Source organism: Barbus barbus (genome assembly GCF_936440315.1).
Source record: "Barbus barbus genome assembly, chromosome: 43".
Taxonomy (NCBI): Eukaryota; Metazoa; Chordata; class Actinopteri; order Cypriniformes; family Cyprinidae; genus Barbus; species Barbus barbus.
The window spans coordinates 8,398,752-8,416,235 of NC_136721.1; the positions used below are offsets into that span (position 1 = coordinate 8,398,752).

The 17,484-nt window shown below is 40.1% G+C and overlaps 1 pseudogene across 1 annotated transcript; it reads right to left on the reverse strand.

Annotated features, from left to right (window-relative positions):
• Positions 1–772: 772 nt before the first annotated feature.
• Positions 773–14,274, reverse strand: LOC306862264 (olfactory receptor 1J21-like; annotated as a pseudogene). The gene is made up of 2 exons: positions 13,888–14,274; positions 773–1,349 (listed from the first exon to the last, which is right to left on the reverse strand). The product of its transcript is annotated as an olfactory receptor 1J21-like (transcript).
• Positions 14,275–17,484: the final 3,210 nt, after the last annotated feature.

The following is a 17,484-nucleotide window of genomic DNA, read 5'->3' on the forward strand; positions in this document are numbered from 1 at the left end:
TTTGTTCCTCATGTCTCTGTTCACAGTAAAAAAACATCTCAAAACTATTCAAATATCCATTTAAATACAAGTGAAACTGCAATTCTTTAAACTGTTAAATATTTCCACGTATTTTGTGCTATTATTTCAGCAAATTGCAAATTAAGTATATTGTTTTAACCATGTTAAAACATATATTAACTATTATAATCTGAAATGTATAATCTGACAATTTTTCTGGAATGTAAATAGATAAAAATATACTACATGAAAAGCAAAAAATATATATAATGTCAACTGTCTGTTGATTTCTTGCACTACTGAAAATGCAATGTGTGGGAGAAGTAAAAAAAAAAAAGAGAGAGAGAGAAAAAAAAAACATATTGTACTGTATATGCCCAATTAGAATTAATTCAAAAATATGAATTATTTTTATTTTTACTTTGTAATTTAACAGCAAAATATTTAGGCTTAAATTTAAGGTGTATGTATTTTAATTGCATAGAAAAGTTCCATCCATTTGAATTGCACAGTTTTAATGTAAAAAACTCATAAGTTTAATGTGATGCATATAAACAGCCATAAATAAACCAATAATAAGATTTATGTACACTCAATGTGTTTTAAATACACAAAAACCAGGTTATATATTCATCATTATTAAATCTTCAATCACATACATTGTAACTAATTTAATTTTGCTTATTCCACAGCTAGCCATATTTTAACCGTGTTCATACTTTCTAACTAAATAAATTGAAAGCCTTTTACAATTAACAGATTTATGCTGATTCTAAGCCACAGAAGGAACTGTTTTACTGTTGGTTTTTGAAACAATAGTGCGTCTACAAAATGCTCTCTTTGTTGCATCTTGCAGTTCTTTATTCCTCAATCTGTAAATGATGGGATTCAGCAGAGGTGTCAGCACAGAGTACAGTACAGCAATAACTATACGAACATCTGGGTCAAATCTAGCTACCCGATATGAGATATACACAAAGGAGACTGAAATATACGAGATACACACCACTATCAGGTGGGACACACAAGTGGCCGCAGCTTTGAGCTGCTGTGCCTTGCTCATTTTCTCATAGCTTTGCCAATACATATACACGAAATTAAGATGAGAAGGAACATACTGAGAATTACAATGAGGGCAATTGTTAGGGAAAAAATGCTATTCCTGGTAGTGTCAATACAGGCAAGGCTCAGAGGAGTGAATACAGAGGAGTGATAGCAGAACATGTGCCTAACGATATTAGGCCCGCAATAAGGCAGCTGAGTAGCCCAAATAGTTGAAGGCAGCACTGTACAGGCCCCAAAACCCCAAGAAGCAAATATCAACAGAATACAGAAGAATACAGAGAATACTCATGATAGTCGTGTACCGCAGGCAGGGATGAATTATGACGCAGAGGTGCCCTTGGCACTGACTGATTATAGGCCCCCCTCAGTTGAAATTGCAGTCATTTTTCTTAAATTCAAATAGCAATGGATTTTATCTACACTAAGTGAAAATAGCAGTATTTTTAGTGATATGTTATTTACAGTAAGTACAAATAGCTATAGATTATATTTACACTATGTTAAAATAGCAGGATTTAATTTTTTTATTAAAAATAAATGCCTTTACGATGTGATATGAGATTTGAAAAGGGAGGAAAAAAAGTTAGGCAAAAGACGGGTTCGAACCCTAGTCAATCGCATCGAAAGTACCACCATACCCGCTTTACCATCTGTTGCCACTGGAGTGATTGGTGCATAGCAGCTTTTTATAATCTTGACAGTCCCAATCATACGTTGGTGGGCAGAATTAATGTAAATAGCCTCTGCCAACTGCAATCAGGCCAACCTCCACTTTGAAAAACACGGTCATTCTAGCCGCCACGTTATTTTGTGGTGTGCGCATATACTAGGCGTGTAAAAACTCAGATCAAAGGAAAAGCGATCTCTGGCATTCTTTTAAGCCAGTTTCTCTGTCAATAATGAATAAATAAATATATTACAGTTTTTTTCAATCGCTAACAAGCGCTTACCCATACTTCAGATACTTTTTCTAAACTCTTAACACAGCCTCACACCTACAAAACACAATTGGCCAAATGGATAATTTTCTTCTCAAAAACACATTTTGTTAAATATATACTAACTCTTCATTTCAAAATAGAACACATCTTTCTCTGCACACAGTAACTTTACCAAAACACTGGAAATCTGACTCAAAATGAAATTACTCTGTCAAAGAATAACACTTGTTTTCACTTCACAAGGTACATGGAATCAATCAAAGTACATCAGGTTTCAAAATACTGGCTATTGTTGACATTACAAAAACTGCATAGACTTTTATGTTTCAGTTTTACAGGTATTTGCATGCAAAACATGCAATCCACCGTTTTGACACTAAATGTCTTGGTTGGGAACTGTATGTCCACATGTACAGTAATGTTCACATTCAAAAGCATTCCAGTACAAAGCAAATACGTTTTTTTTTTTCCTTTACTGTTTACTACAGGAGGTACAGTAGAAACACGGTGGTATGATAGAACAGAAAAAGTTTTACAGTATTGCTTACAGTGAACAAAATATCCATGAAACACACAAGAGCATTCTGAACAAAAAAACAACAGCAAAAAGCCCAGATAAAAGGGGGGGGGGGGTAACAAGGGTAACAGTAAAAGGGGGGTAACAGTAACAAAATTACTGTATCTAATCTCTGCGATCTTCAGGGTTAGGCCACATGTTTTCATCAACATCACATCTGATGTTATCCAAGGCGATGCACCTGGGATAAAACCGCCTGGTATGTCGGATCCACCCTTGGCAATCATCAACTGTGATGTCCCTGCAGCCAGCATCTATGGCTTCAAGAAGGGACATCTGGTCATGTGGCTGATGGTCATAAACCTTCCACCTCCATGCAGAAAAGAACTCCTCTATGGGGTTGAGGAAAGGTGAATAGGGTGGAAGGAAGAGACTTACCAGTCTTGGGTGGACTTCAAACCATGTTGTTATTGCTTGTGAATGTTGGAAAGCCACATTGTCCCAGGTAATTACAAAGGTCCTCATGATTTCACCCTCCTGATCCTGCTCTGGAACCAGGCGCTGGTGGAGATCATTGAGAAAGGCAAGGAGGCGCTCGGTATTATAGGGTCCAACCTGACATCTGTGACGGAGTAATCCTGCATTTGCAATTGCTGCACACATGGTAATGTTTGCCCCTCTCTGTCCTGGCACATCAACTGTGGCCCTTTTTCCAATTACATTTCCTCCACGTCGACGCCTTTTGGCCAGATTGAATCCTGCCTCATCTATGTATATGAATTCATGAGAGGCCTGCTTGGCCTCCAATTCCATAACTCTCTGAAACAAAGTTTATGTAAATCATGTAATTACTGTATACCATACTGTACTGTAACCTATTACTGTGTAGGTTACCTACTTGCAAAGTGCAAAGCTTATAGAACTGGACATTGAATTGAATATACACTATACCTGGACATATTGTCGTCATAGCTCCTTGACTCTCTCACTGTTCCTCTCAAAGGGAACAGTGTAGAGCTGCTTCATCCGCACTCTGTGTTTGGACAATGTCCGCGTAATGGTTGTGAGGCTGATGCTATCGATATTGTCAAATATCTCATGGTCCTCCACAATTCTAGTTTGAATTTCATGCAGTTTTATTGCATTATTTGCAACAACAATTTCTACAATGCAAGCTCTTGATCATTATTGAGGAGCTTTCCTCTTCCCCCAGAGGGTGGAAGACGTTGCATTCTTTAGAGGGACAAAAAATTCAACATATGCATTACTGTATGACCTTATTGACATGTCAAGTAAGAATAGAAACAATCCATGTAAAATGCAATACTTACCTGTTGGTTTGTTGAAAGATGCGTATAATGGAGGCAACCGTTGACCGCCTCAAATTGGGCTGCACTTTTTCACCAGCCTCTCTTAGTGAAAGACCGTGGTTGATTACATGGTCAATGATAGTGGCACGAATTTCATCACTGACTACTGTTCTTGCAGCCCTTGGAATGCCACCACCACACATTCTTACACCTCTACCTTGCCCTCTCCTTGGGCCTGCTCTTCTCCCTGGGCCCCTTGCTCTTACTCTTCCTCATCCAGACATTACCGTGTTTGTCTTTTTCTGTTTCTGTTTCCAAAAACATCACTCCTCAAAGTCCTCCTTTTACTGTATAAGTGTCAATGTAATAGAAAATAATAACCCCTGCCACTGAGACTAAGCCAGACTGGAATCAACTGTGGTTGGCCCAATTTACCAAACATAAATCAGCTGTGTGTCAATTATTCAATTGTTTGTTTATTATCATCTGAGATATATTGTTTTTGAACTGATATCATTGCAGAAGCAGAGGTTTTTATACTGTATCTAAGGTTTGGAATATTGTTTTTGCTATTGTGGGATGTTGTGTGTTAACATTCGTAAATACTACAAAAACAATCCATAATTTTGTTGGGAGGTATAGCTTGTCGGTTAAGAAAATGTAAGCATTGTGGAAATGTGTTCACTGACTGCATATTGTGTGAAAACGACATGAAATGTGTGAATGGTTTGGCCACAAAAGGCCGATGCTGTGCTAATTGTGTTTAGAGTTTTGAAAATGTGACAACTGGTTGGACAAACGCTTGTTAGCGACTGAAAAAAACTGTAATGAACAAATAAATAAATACATTTTACATAATACAAATGTTTAAAAAACGGTCTGATAAAATGAAAATGACTCCAAATGTTGAATAATATTAAATGTAGAATTTCCAAATAATATGAAAATAGCTGATGAGAAATAACAAAATAAAAACCTTTCATCAACTTGCATATAATCATATTTATCTGTAAATTCACAAAAAGAAAACTCCCTGTTTCCACAGAACAATTCCAATTCAGATTGACAATGCACTGTCCCAGGGTGTCACTCAACCAGTTTCAAGACGATCTGATGTTGCATTACAAAATTAAAGCCCTCCAAAAAGTCATATATGACCAGTTTTGTCTTTGATTTTAGGTATCTCTAAAAAGGAAACTCCCTGTTTCCACAGAACAATTTCAGTTCAGATTGACGGTCCACTGTCCCAGGGTGTCACTCAACCAGTTTCCAGACGATCTGATATTTCATTACAAAATTAAAGCCCTCCAAAAAGTCATATATGACCAGTTTTGTCTTTGATTTTAGGTAGCTCTAAAAAGGAAACTCCCTTTTTCCACAGAACAATTTCAATTCAGATTGACAGTCCACTACCCCAGGTGTCACTCAGCCAGTTTCAAGACGATCTAATGTTGCATTACATAATAAAAGCCTTCCAAATCTCATATTCTACTACTTCTGCCTGTGAATTTGTATAGCTCTAAAAAGGAACCTCCCTTTTTCCACAGACCAGTTTCAATTCAGATTAATAGTCCACTGCCCCAGGGTGTCACTCAATGAGTTTCAAGACGATTTGATGTTGCATTACAAAATTAAAGCCCTCCAAAATCTCATATATGACCAGTTTTGTCCTTGATTTTAGGCAGCTCTATGAAGGAATCTCCCTGTTTCCACAGAACAATTTCAATTCAGATTGACAATGTACTGTCCCAGGGTGTCACTTAACCAGTTTCAAGACGATCTGATGTTGCATTACATAATAAAAGCCTTCCAAATCTCATATTCTACTACTTCTGCCTGTGATTTTGTATAGCTCTAAAAAGGAAACTCCCTGTTTTCACAGAACAATTTCAATTCAGATTGACAATGCACTGTCCCAGGGTGTCACTCAACCAGTTTCAAGACGATCTGATGTTGCATTACAAAATTAAAGCCCTCCAAAAACTCATACAGTATATGACCAGTCTTGTCTTTGATTTTAGGTAGCTCTAAAAAGGAAACGCCCTGTTTCCACAGAACAATTTTGATTCACATTGACAGTCAGTCCACTACCCCAGTGTGTCACTCAGCCAGTTTCCAGACGATCTGATTTTGCATTACATAATAAAAGCACTCCAAATCTCATATTATACCCGATCTGCCTGTGAGTTTGGATAGCTCTAAAAAGGAAACTTCCTATTTCCACAGAAAAAATTCAATTCAGATTAACAGTCCACTGGCCCAGGGTGTCACTCAACCAGTTTCAAGACGATCTGATGTCGCATTACAAAAGTAAAGCCCTCCAAAAAGTCATATATGACCAGTTTTGTCTTTGATTTTAGGTAGCTCTAAAAAGGAAACTCCCTGTTTCCACAGAACAATTTCAGTTCAGATTGACGGTCCACTGTCCCAGGATGTCACTCAACCAGTTTTAAGACGATCTGATGTTTCATTACAAAATTAAAGCCCTCCAAAAACTCATATATCACCAGTTTTGTCTTTGATTTTAGGTAGCTCTAAAAAGGAAACTCCCTGTTTCCACAGAACAATTTCAATTCAAATTGACAGTCCACTACCCCAGGGTGTCACTCAGCCAGTTTCAATACGATCTGATGTTGCATTACATAATAAAAGCCTTCCAAATCTCATATTATACTTGTTCTGCCTGTGATTTTGGATAGCTCTAAAAAGGAAACTCCCTGTTTCCATAGAACAATTTCAATTCAGATTGATAGTCCACTACCCCAGGGTGTCAGCCAGTTTCAAGACGATCTGATGTTGCATTACATAATAAAAGCCCTCCAAATCTCATATTCTACCTGTTCTGCCTGTGATTTTGGATATCTCCAAAAAGGAAACTCCCTGTTTACACAAACCGTTTTCACTTTATATTGATAGTACACCACCCCAAAGTATCACATCTAAAGACGCTATGGGAACACAGTTCAATCATGCCGTGCTGATAGATAGAGGAATGACTCAATTTATACCTCCTCAAGCAACAATGCTCAAGGGAAGCATAACAATAACTCCAAGGCTAAAGTAGGCTAAACTCAAAGAGGTCACGCCCGGCCTGAATAATCATTCCAGAACTTCTTGCATTTGGGCCGAAATATACAATTAACCAATCAGAGAGCTTGAGCGCCGTGCGGCCAAGAGTTCTCCTTCAGAAAGTTCCCATGTAAAAAATGTGCCATTAAGCATAGAGGACCCAGTATGTCCAGGTTATAAAACCTAGAAAATGTGGACGGCAAGGCCCAGCCGGCCGCCGTACAGATCTCTGTAATAGACACACCACTAGACCACGCCCACGATGAGGCGATACCTCTTGTGGAATGGGCTCGTGCTCAATGGGGCATTGTAGGCCCAAGGACTAGTACGCTAGCATAACGGCATCCACTATCCATCTGGAGAGCCTGTGCTTCGTAAACGGATGCCCTCTGGCGCGGTTACCGAAGCTAACAAAGAGTTGTTCAGACTTCCTAAAGGGGAAACGCTCAAAGTAGATTCTCAGGCCTCTGACAGGGAAAGGTAAGGCAAGGCAAGGCAAGGCAAGTTTATTTATATAGCACATTTCATACACAGTGGTAATTCAAAGTGCTTTACATAAAAGAAAGTGAAATAGACATTAAAAATCAATAAAAACATGGAAATAAAAATAATAAAAACAAGGAATTTTAAAATGATATAGAAATTGATTTCAAATAAATTTAAAGAAATGTATTATACATCAAATTCATTGCAGTCAGTTCGGACATATAGCACAGTGCTCATTCAACAAATGCACAGTTAAACAGATGAGTTTTGAATCTTGATTTAAATGTGGCTAATGTTTTAGCACATCTGATCTCTTCTGGAAGCTGGTTCCAACTGCGGGCCGCATAATAGCAAAAAGCAGACTCCCCTTGTTTTGTGTGAACCCTTGGTATTTCTAACTGACTCGATCTTAATGATCTGAGTGGTCTGTTAGGTCCTGGGCCATTGAGTGACTTATAAACAAGTAAAAGTACTTTAAAATTAATCCTAAATGTAACTGGAAGCCAGTGTAAAGACCTGAGGACTGGTGTGATATGCTCAGATTTTCTGGTTCTAGTCAGAATCCTGGCAGCAGCATTCTGGATGAGCTGCAGTTGTCTAATGGTCTTCTTGGGAAAGCCGGTGAGGAGACCATTACAGTAATCCACCCTGCTGGTGATAAAAGCATGAACAAGTTTCTTCGTTTTTTTAGTTGTTTGACCCCTAGAGTCAAGGTATGCATTCACCTTGAGAACTTCATCTTTGTTTCCAAATGCAATGACTTCAGTTTTCTCCTTGTTTAACTGAAGAAAGTTCTGGCACATCCAACTGTTAATTTCATCAATGCATTGGCAGAGGGAGTCAATGGGGCTGTAGTCATTTGGAGATCAAGGGCAGAGCAAGGATAAGTCTCAGTCCTCATCAGAGGGAGGAAGCGCGGAGAGTGTTATCCAGCAATTCTTGCAGGAAGGACAGAACCACCGATAAGTCAGAGATAGATGGGTTTTCACCACGGTCTAGGCACCATGTGGACAACACAGACCATTTAAGGGCATAGAGGCATCTTGTAGACGATGTTCTAGCCTCAGAAATAGTATTTAGCACACTCTCTGAGAAGCTCTCTGAGAAGCCCGTCGAGCGGCCAAAGGTGCAGGGCCCACAGATTGGGCCGCGGGTGCCAAATTGTCCGGTTCGCTTGAGACAGGAGGTCCCGTCTCAGAGGAATGGGCCACGGGGCTGCTATGAGCAGCTGAGTCAGCTCTGACACCCAAGGTTGATTCTTCCACATGGGGGCCACCAAGAGGACCTTGTTTCCCCGCTCCCTGATTCACCTGATAACCTGTGGAATCAGGTTGATCGGGGGGAACGCGTAAAGGAGGAGTTTGGGCCATTCGTGGGTCAACGCATCCTCAATCTTCGAATAATAAGTCAGGTAGTGAGAGTTGGCTCCTGAGGCGAAGAGGTACACCTCGGCCTCGCCAAAGATCTGCGGCTGGAGCGTCCACATTGCTCCGAGATAACTTGTCCACTCCTTGGTTCAATTTGCCCGGAATGTGCGCCGCTCTCAGAGAGCGCAGATGAGGTTGAGCCCATTCCAGAAGACGTTTGCCAGTAGGCAAAGGCGCTTCAAGGAGAGGCCTCCTTAGTGATTTATGTAGGACACCACAGACATGCTGTACGAGCGGATTAGCACGTGGTGTTCCTTCAGGTCTGGCAGGAAGAACTGGCAGGCTCGACATACTGCTAGCATTTCCAAGCAGTTGATGTGAATCCTTTTCTCTGCTTTCGACCAATGGCCGAAAGTCGGATTGCCTTCGCACAGCACCCCCAACCTGTGTTGGTGTCATCTGCTGTGACAACCTTTATTCTGCAAACCATTCCCATGGCTATGCCCTTTTTCATCCAGTGAGGGTTTTTCCAGGGTGCTGGGGCTGTTAGACAGGCGTCCGCGACGCCACGCATGTGATGGAACTTGTGGTTTCAGCCAGCGCTGAATAGGTCACATGCAAAGAAGACCAAACTGTAGTGCTGGCGACGCTGTGGCCATGAGGCCCAGTATCCTTTGAAATGTCTTGAGAGGGCGAGTGGCACCGATCTCTAAGGAGGTCGCGAGTTCTCGCATGGCCAAAGCACGTTCTGGCGTGACTATGGCTCTCATTTGAGTCGAGTCGAGAACTGTTTCCAGGAACGATATTCGCTGGCTGGGAGACGGCCTGCTTTTGGCGAACTTGACCCTGAGTCCCAGGCGCTCTAGGTGGCTGAGGAGGAGGGTTCTGTGCGATAAAAGCTCCACCTCTAACTGGGCCAGAACGAGCCAGTCATTGAGGTAGTTGAGAATGCAGACTCCCATCTGTCTCAGAGTGGAGAGAGCCACGTCCATGCACTTCATCCCAGGCACTCTAGGTGGCTATGGAGGAGGGTTCTGTGCAATAAAAGCTCCACCTCTGACTGGGCCAGAACGAGCCAGCCGACGAGGTAGTTCAGAATGCGGACTCCCATCTGTCTCAGAGGGGAAAGAACCGCCTCCATGCACTTCGTAAAAGTGTCAAGAATGGTCTGTGATGGGGGGGCTATCTGGACGTGAAAGTATGCGTCTTTCAGGTCCAGAGAAAAGAACCAGTCCCCTGGCCGAATCTGACACTTTGGGGATGGCTTGCCAGGCCTCGGCCAGCGTTGCGAGGGGTTGGATAAACTAACGGGGGCAGGGCACTCGTGAGACATGGAAGTTTGCTCTCTTTTTGAGAAAGTTTGTGTTTTATTTTTCCCACTATAACAGCGGGCGGTTGCTTGGGCACTTGTACAAGCCCTATATTCGCAACAAACACATCTCCCTCCGCACCCGGTCCTGAGCGGGGTAAGAGGCTCCAGAGAGGCTGTTTGGGGGGTGGTCCGGCCATGGCGGGACTTGGCCCCTTCCGCTTCCTGTTCTGCAGATCAGGAAGATGCCAGAGGCTCTGGGTCCAAAGCTATCCTAGGTCGGGGGCCCTGGTGCTTAGGAAAGGGGTGGTGTCTGGCTGAACGGAATCTCCCTCGCGTCTGCTGCGTCTTGGCAGGCTGAGCCACGGGGGACGGCAGGCTTCGCTGGCTGCTGAGTCGGCATAGGCTTAGGCGACTGGAAGCAGCTACAGAGCTGGAGCACTTGGGCAGGAAGTGTCGCATGGCCTGGGACGACTTCTGTGCCTCAGTGAAACGTTCAGCAAACATTTCGACCGCCAGTCCAAAGAGGCCGCTGGGAGAAATCGGGACATCAAGGAAGGGAAGTTTGTCTGTGTCCTTGATCTCCGTCAGCGTGAGCCACAGGTGGTGCTCAAGCACCACTATGCTGGCCATGGACCTTCCGATCGCCTGGGCGGTGGTCTTGGTGGTGCGCAGTGCCAGGTCTATAGCACTTCTCAGCTCCTTGAGAGTCGCAAGATCAGGCTCAGACTCGTCCATGGAAGAGAGGAGTTTGGCCTGAAAAACCTGGAGGACAACCATAGAGTGGAGCGCCGAAGCTGCCTGTCCAGCCAAAGTGTAGGAGCGTCCAGCGAGCGCTGCAGTGGTCCTGCACAGTTTAGACGGGTGGGCAGCCTTTGCCTTCCAGCCGATAGAAGAGGGCGGGCAGAGATGCCGCTGTTTTTTCCTCACAGGTCCTTGCAAGGAAGAAAACAGGAGGGCGCGAAGGGCGGTGTCGCTCTCTGAAAAGAAAGCTATCCGCGAGCACAGAGAGGCGAGACTGATGTTCTCCCAGTGAGAACAATCAGATCCAGCAAGCATATCATCTGCAAGGGATTTTCCCAAGCAGGACACGTACTCTCTGTGGCCGTCATCGGTGTGCAGGGGGGACCTGCACGAATTGCAGTAACGGCGCGGCATTTGCAACAACACTGTTTGCTCTTTTAGAAAAGAATGCGTGAGCTTCGCCGGATGGCTGCAGGGGACTGGGACCGGAAACTTCTGTAGTGCTGATGGCACTGAGAAGGCGGCGGATTCAGCTGAGCAGAGGTTGCTGGTTCCAGCTACGAGGTGTTTCAACGGCGAGCAGGCTTCCTGGATCAGTGAGAGACGAAGTCGTCGTCGTCGCTGAAGGAGAAGACATCTGAGTTCCTATGGCGAAATGGCCGCTTATATAGTCAGATGGCTCCGTATTTAACACACTGCACGAACGAATGCTTCAGTCAGAAGGAAAAAAGGCTTTGAAACAGGAATCCCTGTTTCCACAGACCAATTTCAATTTAGATCAACAGTCCACCACCCCAGGGTGTCACTAGGCCAATGCCAGGACAGTCTGATATTGCATTACAAAATAAAAGCCCTCCAAAAACTTGCATATAACCTATATTTCACATATTTTCAGATAGCTCTAAAAAGAAAAGTCCCTGTTTCCATAGACTGTTTTCACTTCAGCTTGATAGCACACCACCCCAGAATGTCACTTATGCAATTTCAGGACTATATGATGTGTAATTCCAAAATGAGAGCCTTCCAAAAAATCTAGTAAATTTGGTTTTGTCTGTAATTTCAGATTGGTATAAAAAAGAAACTTCTGATTTCCACAGACTAGTTTCCCCTCATATTAACAGCACACTTTCTCACATTGTCACTTACACCATTTCAGGACTGTCTGATGTTGAATTCCAAAATAAGAGCCAGCGTTTATATACACTGTTTTGTCTGCACAGTCCTAAAGTAGTGTAAATGATACTATGAGAAGGCATACTATCAATCTGATGTGAATGTAGTCTGTGTAAACAAGGAGGTACTCTTTTCTACTTATCTGAATCATTAGAAAGCCCTGACATTGTGTGAGTGATATTCTGAGGTGATACAATCAGTCTGAAGTGAAAATGGTTTGGGGAAACAGGGAGTTTCCTTTTTAAACCAATCCAAATAGATACACTGTAAAAAAATGCTGGGTAAAATATGGACGAATCCAACGATTGGGTTGTTTCGACCTAGCGGTTGGGTAACTGCCCAGAAGGTTGGGTTAAACATTTAACCCAGTTGTTGGTTGAAAACAACCAAGCATGTGTTCTGTCCAATAATTACCCAGCACTCGGTTGTATTTAACCCAGCATTTTTTTAGAGTGTAGACAAAGCAGCTTAAATATGAGCTTTTACAGGGCTTTTATTTTCGAATTATACATAAAATAGTCCTGGCACTGCGTGAGTGAATCTGAGCAGGTGTACTCTCACTCCGAAGTGAAAGTGGTCTGTGGAAACAGGGAGTTTCATTTTATACCAATCAGAATTGACAGACAAAATACTATTTTGAAGGCTTTTGTTATGTAATGTAACATCAGATCGTCTTGAAACTGGTTGAGTGACACCCTGGGACAGTGGACTGTCAATCTGAATTGAATTTTTTCTGTGGAAACAGGAAGTTTCCTTTTTAGAGCTATCCAAAATCACAGGCAGATCGAGTAGAATATGAGATTTTGAGTGCTTTTATTATGTAATGCAACATCAGATCGTCTGGAAACTGGCTGAGTGACACCCTGGGGTAGTGGACTGTCAATCTGAATTGAAATTGTTCTGTGGAAACAGGGAGTTTCCTTTTTATGAATTTACAGATAAATATGGATATGCAAGTTGATGAAAGGCTTTTCTTGTGTTATTTCTCCTGAGTTATTTTCATATTATTTGGAAATTCTACATTTAATATTACTCAACATTTGAAGTCATCTTCATTTTATCAGACTGTTTTTTAAACATTTGTATTAATTAAAATGTATGTATTTATTAGTTCATTAATTCATTTATTTATTCATTATTGACAGAGAAACTGGCTTAATAAATGAATGCCAGAGATCGCTTTTCCTTTGATCTGAGTTTTTACAAGCTATTACCGCAACGCCTAGTATATGCGCGCACCACAAAATAACGTGGCTGCTAGAATGACCGTGTTTTTCAAAGTGGAGGCTGGCCTGACTGCAGTGTCTGCCAAAAGGTGGGCTATTTAATAGACACTCCGTTTACATTATCAAAGAACATTATCGTTGACTTAGCCAGAATTAAAGCGCTATCAAAAACTCCCACTAATCACTGAAGTTGCTTACATTGTGAAATTAATATCTTGTTTATATCGTAGCACTTCTGCACTTTGTTGTTTCTGATGAGAGAAATCGGGAGAGAGCAGAATTAATTCAGGGAGCGCGCGCACTAAACTAAACAGCTGTTTCAGCGATGACTCATCTGGATGCCTCTTATTGGCCATTGTACTCATAAACTCAACAGAATAATGTGTGATTGGTTATCATGCACAGTGCTGTAGAAAAACGGGTTGAAAAACGTTGAGCGAATGCAGATTTTAATTTAGCAGCTGACGATGTTCTGCACTAAACGATCTAATCACACCTGTGTGATCGTTTATTAAATATAGAAAATATTATTCGGCTATTTTTTATTTAAATTTTTTGTCTTTTGGAAGCTGCATTCAAAATCCACTTGCCTCAAAAATCTGAGGGGGCACGGTTGAAATCACGTTCTGGGAGTAGCGGTATTTCGGCTGGGCCCCCCTCTGGTCCAGTGCCCTGGGCACGTGCCCAGTAGGCCCGTGCGTTAATCCGTCCCTGAGTCCGCAGGGGGTTACAGATTGCAATGTACCGGTCAAAAGCCCTCAACAAAGCACGCCCTGTCACTCCAATTGAGAGAACAAAGTACATCTGAAAAAAGCATCCTGTCTTAGAAATAGTTTTGACCTCAGTCAGGAACACTGACAGCATTTTGGGAATCGTCACTGAAGTGTACACAATATCAGAAAAGGACAAATTATGAAGGAAAAAATACATAGGAGTGTTCTAACAAGGTATATGATCATGCTGTTTCCACTCAGAACAAAAACATAGGCAGTGAAGAAGATGGGAAGCACAGATCTGTCCTTCAGTCCATGGAGGATGAAACATTCCACAGGCCTGCTGGTGTTCATTGTGCTGATATGAAAGCATGCAGATACTGACCTGGTCAAGAAATATATGTGAAAAATAACAGTAAAAAAAACAACTGTTTATTCCTCAAGATTTATTCCATAATGTGCAATATAGAAGTGCCAATAAAGAGCCTTTATATGAAAGACTTTACATTTCATATTATTATGTTTTATATATATATAGCTAATAATACAATTATTATGTTTTAGATGTGCCAGAATTTCAGATTCTTTACTGCATAAAAAAGTGTTTAAATATTAAAATGTCTGACAGTTTCTGTAGACAAATTCAGCTAACCATACAATAGAATATGAAGTAAAACGTAGTCAGCAATATACATAATTATCATTCATAACACAATTCAGATCGGCAGTTTAGTTGAGTCAGAGGCAGCTGAGAGTTGGTAGGTCAGTGTTGTCACTGTGGTTTCTTCCTATATGCAGCAAACATTAAACACAGAACGGTGGTTTAAATGCAGTAACTTTCTAGAAGGAAAAAACGTATGGTGTTTTTTACAAATTTTAATTGGCCAATTCTATGCCTAGATGATGTTGTGCATTCTATATCCTTGGCAACATCTCTCATGGTGCATCATTAAAAGTGGCAACAAATATAATATAATATAATATAATATAATATAATATAATATAATATTTATTTATTTATATTAGTATCTGCTATTGAACATTTGTATCTTATCCTTTATATATATACATATACATACATACATACATAAATACATATATGAAATATATGGTGGAAACCAATGTTTTGAAACCTTTTGTAAAATCTTCCATTCTTGTTTTAACATGCTTTAATATTATTTTCTATTTAGTATATTTACATATGAATGAACATTGTCCTTGCATAAGATATTAAATTGAGACATTCAAGTTCAGGCCCAATTTATATATTGATCTAGTTCTTTTATTTTTAGTGTGGCAGATGTAAATGTAATGGCAAGTAGGATATTTACTATGACTCTAGCTCCATCTAGTGTTGAAGAAGAAAAGTAACAACTGGAAACATTACAATAACAAGGTGGAGACATTCAATATATTCAATACACTAAATGAATGTGTGCAGGCTTTAGAAAAATCTGAGGCACAAATAGGTTGTTATAAAGTACTTCACACGTGATTTCAGGCTGAGGACCATTCTGATTAAAAGCCATTTTAACTAGCATGATTAAACATCATGAGATAATTAGCTGTAATTAATTTCTTGCAGTTGAATAATTACATTTAAATCTATCCACTGCGGTTTAAAGTTAATTTGATGGCACTGCTGCCACAGCATTTGGAGAATGGCATACTGCTGACCCTGAAAGAAAGAGCTTTTGAACGTGTGATGTGAGCTGTGATTTATACTTCACCCCAGATTTGGCCTTTTGAGTGGCATATTGTACATACTCCTGTCAGTTTGACTGCCTGTTTGAGAAGGATCCTCTATCTGACCTTCCTCCAAACTGTCCTGCCACGACACGCATGAGCACTCTTGATTACTGGAATCAAAGCTTCTCCTGCGTCAGCAAGAAATGTGACACTGCAATCAAGTCAAAACTGCAAGGCCAGAAACCAGCTTACCCTGCAAAGTGCAGTCTTGGTGATAAGGAAACTCTCAAACTGAACTTTTAGTATTATCATTTAAAAAAGAATTAAAGCTTGAAAGCAAAGGTAGGATACCTGTATAACTATTAGATTCATATTCTTTATGAGAAAACATCTTTAAGTTCCAGGAATGACATTATACACATTGCCTTTCAAAAGGTTTGGGTAAGTAGAATTTTTTTTATTTATTAAAATTTTACTTAAAATATTGTGAAAAAAGTAATATTGTGAAATAATGTTACAATTTAACGTCAATGGCTACTGTCAACTGTTTGATTACCAGCATTCTTTAAAATATCTGCTTTTGTGTCCAACAAATGATTAAAAGAATTTTCACTTTTGGCTGAACTATACCATTACTATTCTTAAGGCATATTTAGAAAGTTTCTGGAAAGCTCTGAAATCTGAAAGTTATTTGATAAGTCTCAATTTGTGTGATGATTGTAGTTTTTATAGCTCTACTATCCCTCCTGAGGTCTCTATTGAAGCCAAGAGCTAATTAACTTTACCATTGCTGTGAAAGCACACAGGGTAAAAGGTTAAATGGTGGGGTGTAAGAAATAATGAATATTTAATATTGTGATTTGATGATTTATGGTAGACTTGGCCCCCATATCAAATCTTTCATTTCTGACTGCAGAGTTATTAATATTCATTAACTAAATCAATCACATCCCATCATTAAAAGGGGTTTTAAAAGGGCTGAAAGGGTTAATTACATAAATCTCACTATTAGCAAATTATTGAAGGTCAACATTCAGTTCAGTTCTTTTTGTGCATTATGAGATTTCCATGGATCACAGGTGTTGTCTTCTGTTGTCAGTTTAATGAGAATTTTGTTGGATTTACATTCTAACTAGTTAACTATTTTGCAGATTCATTACAGATTCATAAAAACACAACATTTGATTCATTCAGATATATCTCAGTTATTCTCTGCCTGGCACAAAAACATTAACTAAGCATAACTAAACAATTAGATTCAGTAAGCATTTATTAATTTTGTGCATACAGTAGTCTAGTGCATACAGTACAATATTTAAATATTATTCATACATGATATTGTATATTACATTTAGATATTATTTATATAAATTATATTTATATATTTACACAAATCAGGCAGTAGTATATGAATCACATGCACTAACAGACAAACCCTTATAGGATAGGCCTATATCTGAAACAGTCAGTGTTATTGTGTATTTGGCTCCATTTGTCATTCTAATCTGAATTCAACAGCTTTCCATTGATCTTTTCCCCATATACTGCAAGTATCTTCTCTCGACTGTCTTTTTTGTTTACATTGCAAACATCATGTTTAATACTGTAATATACCTGCTTTAATTCATTGAGAGCAGTATAAACATTAGTAAGGACATTCAACAAAATCTGAGTGCCTCCATGTCATAAAAATCCTGGTTGGCTTCAGAGGTCTATTTTCCCTACAGGCTAAAACACATTAGTTTGATGCTAAAATAAGCTAGTATATTAAGCTAAAATGTTTATTTATATACATTAATTATTAGTAATAATTGGATTGACCTTACAATACATCTCACTTCCATCAAAATAACTGGTGTCTTCAATATCATACCT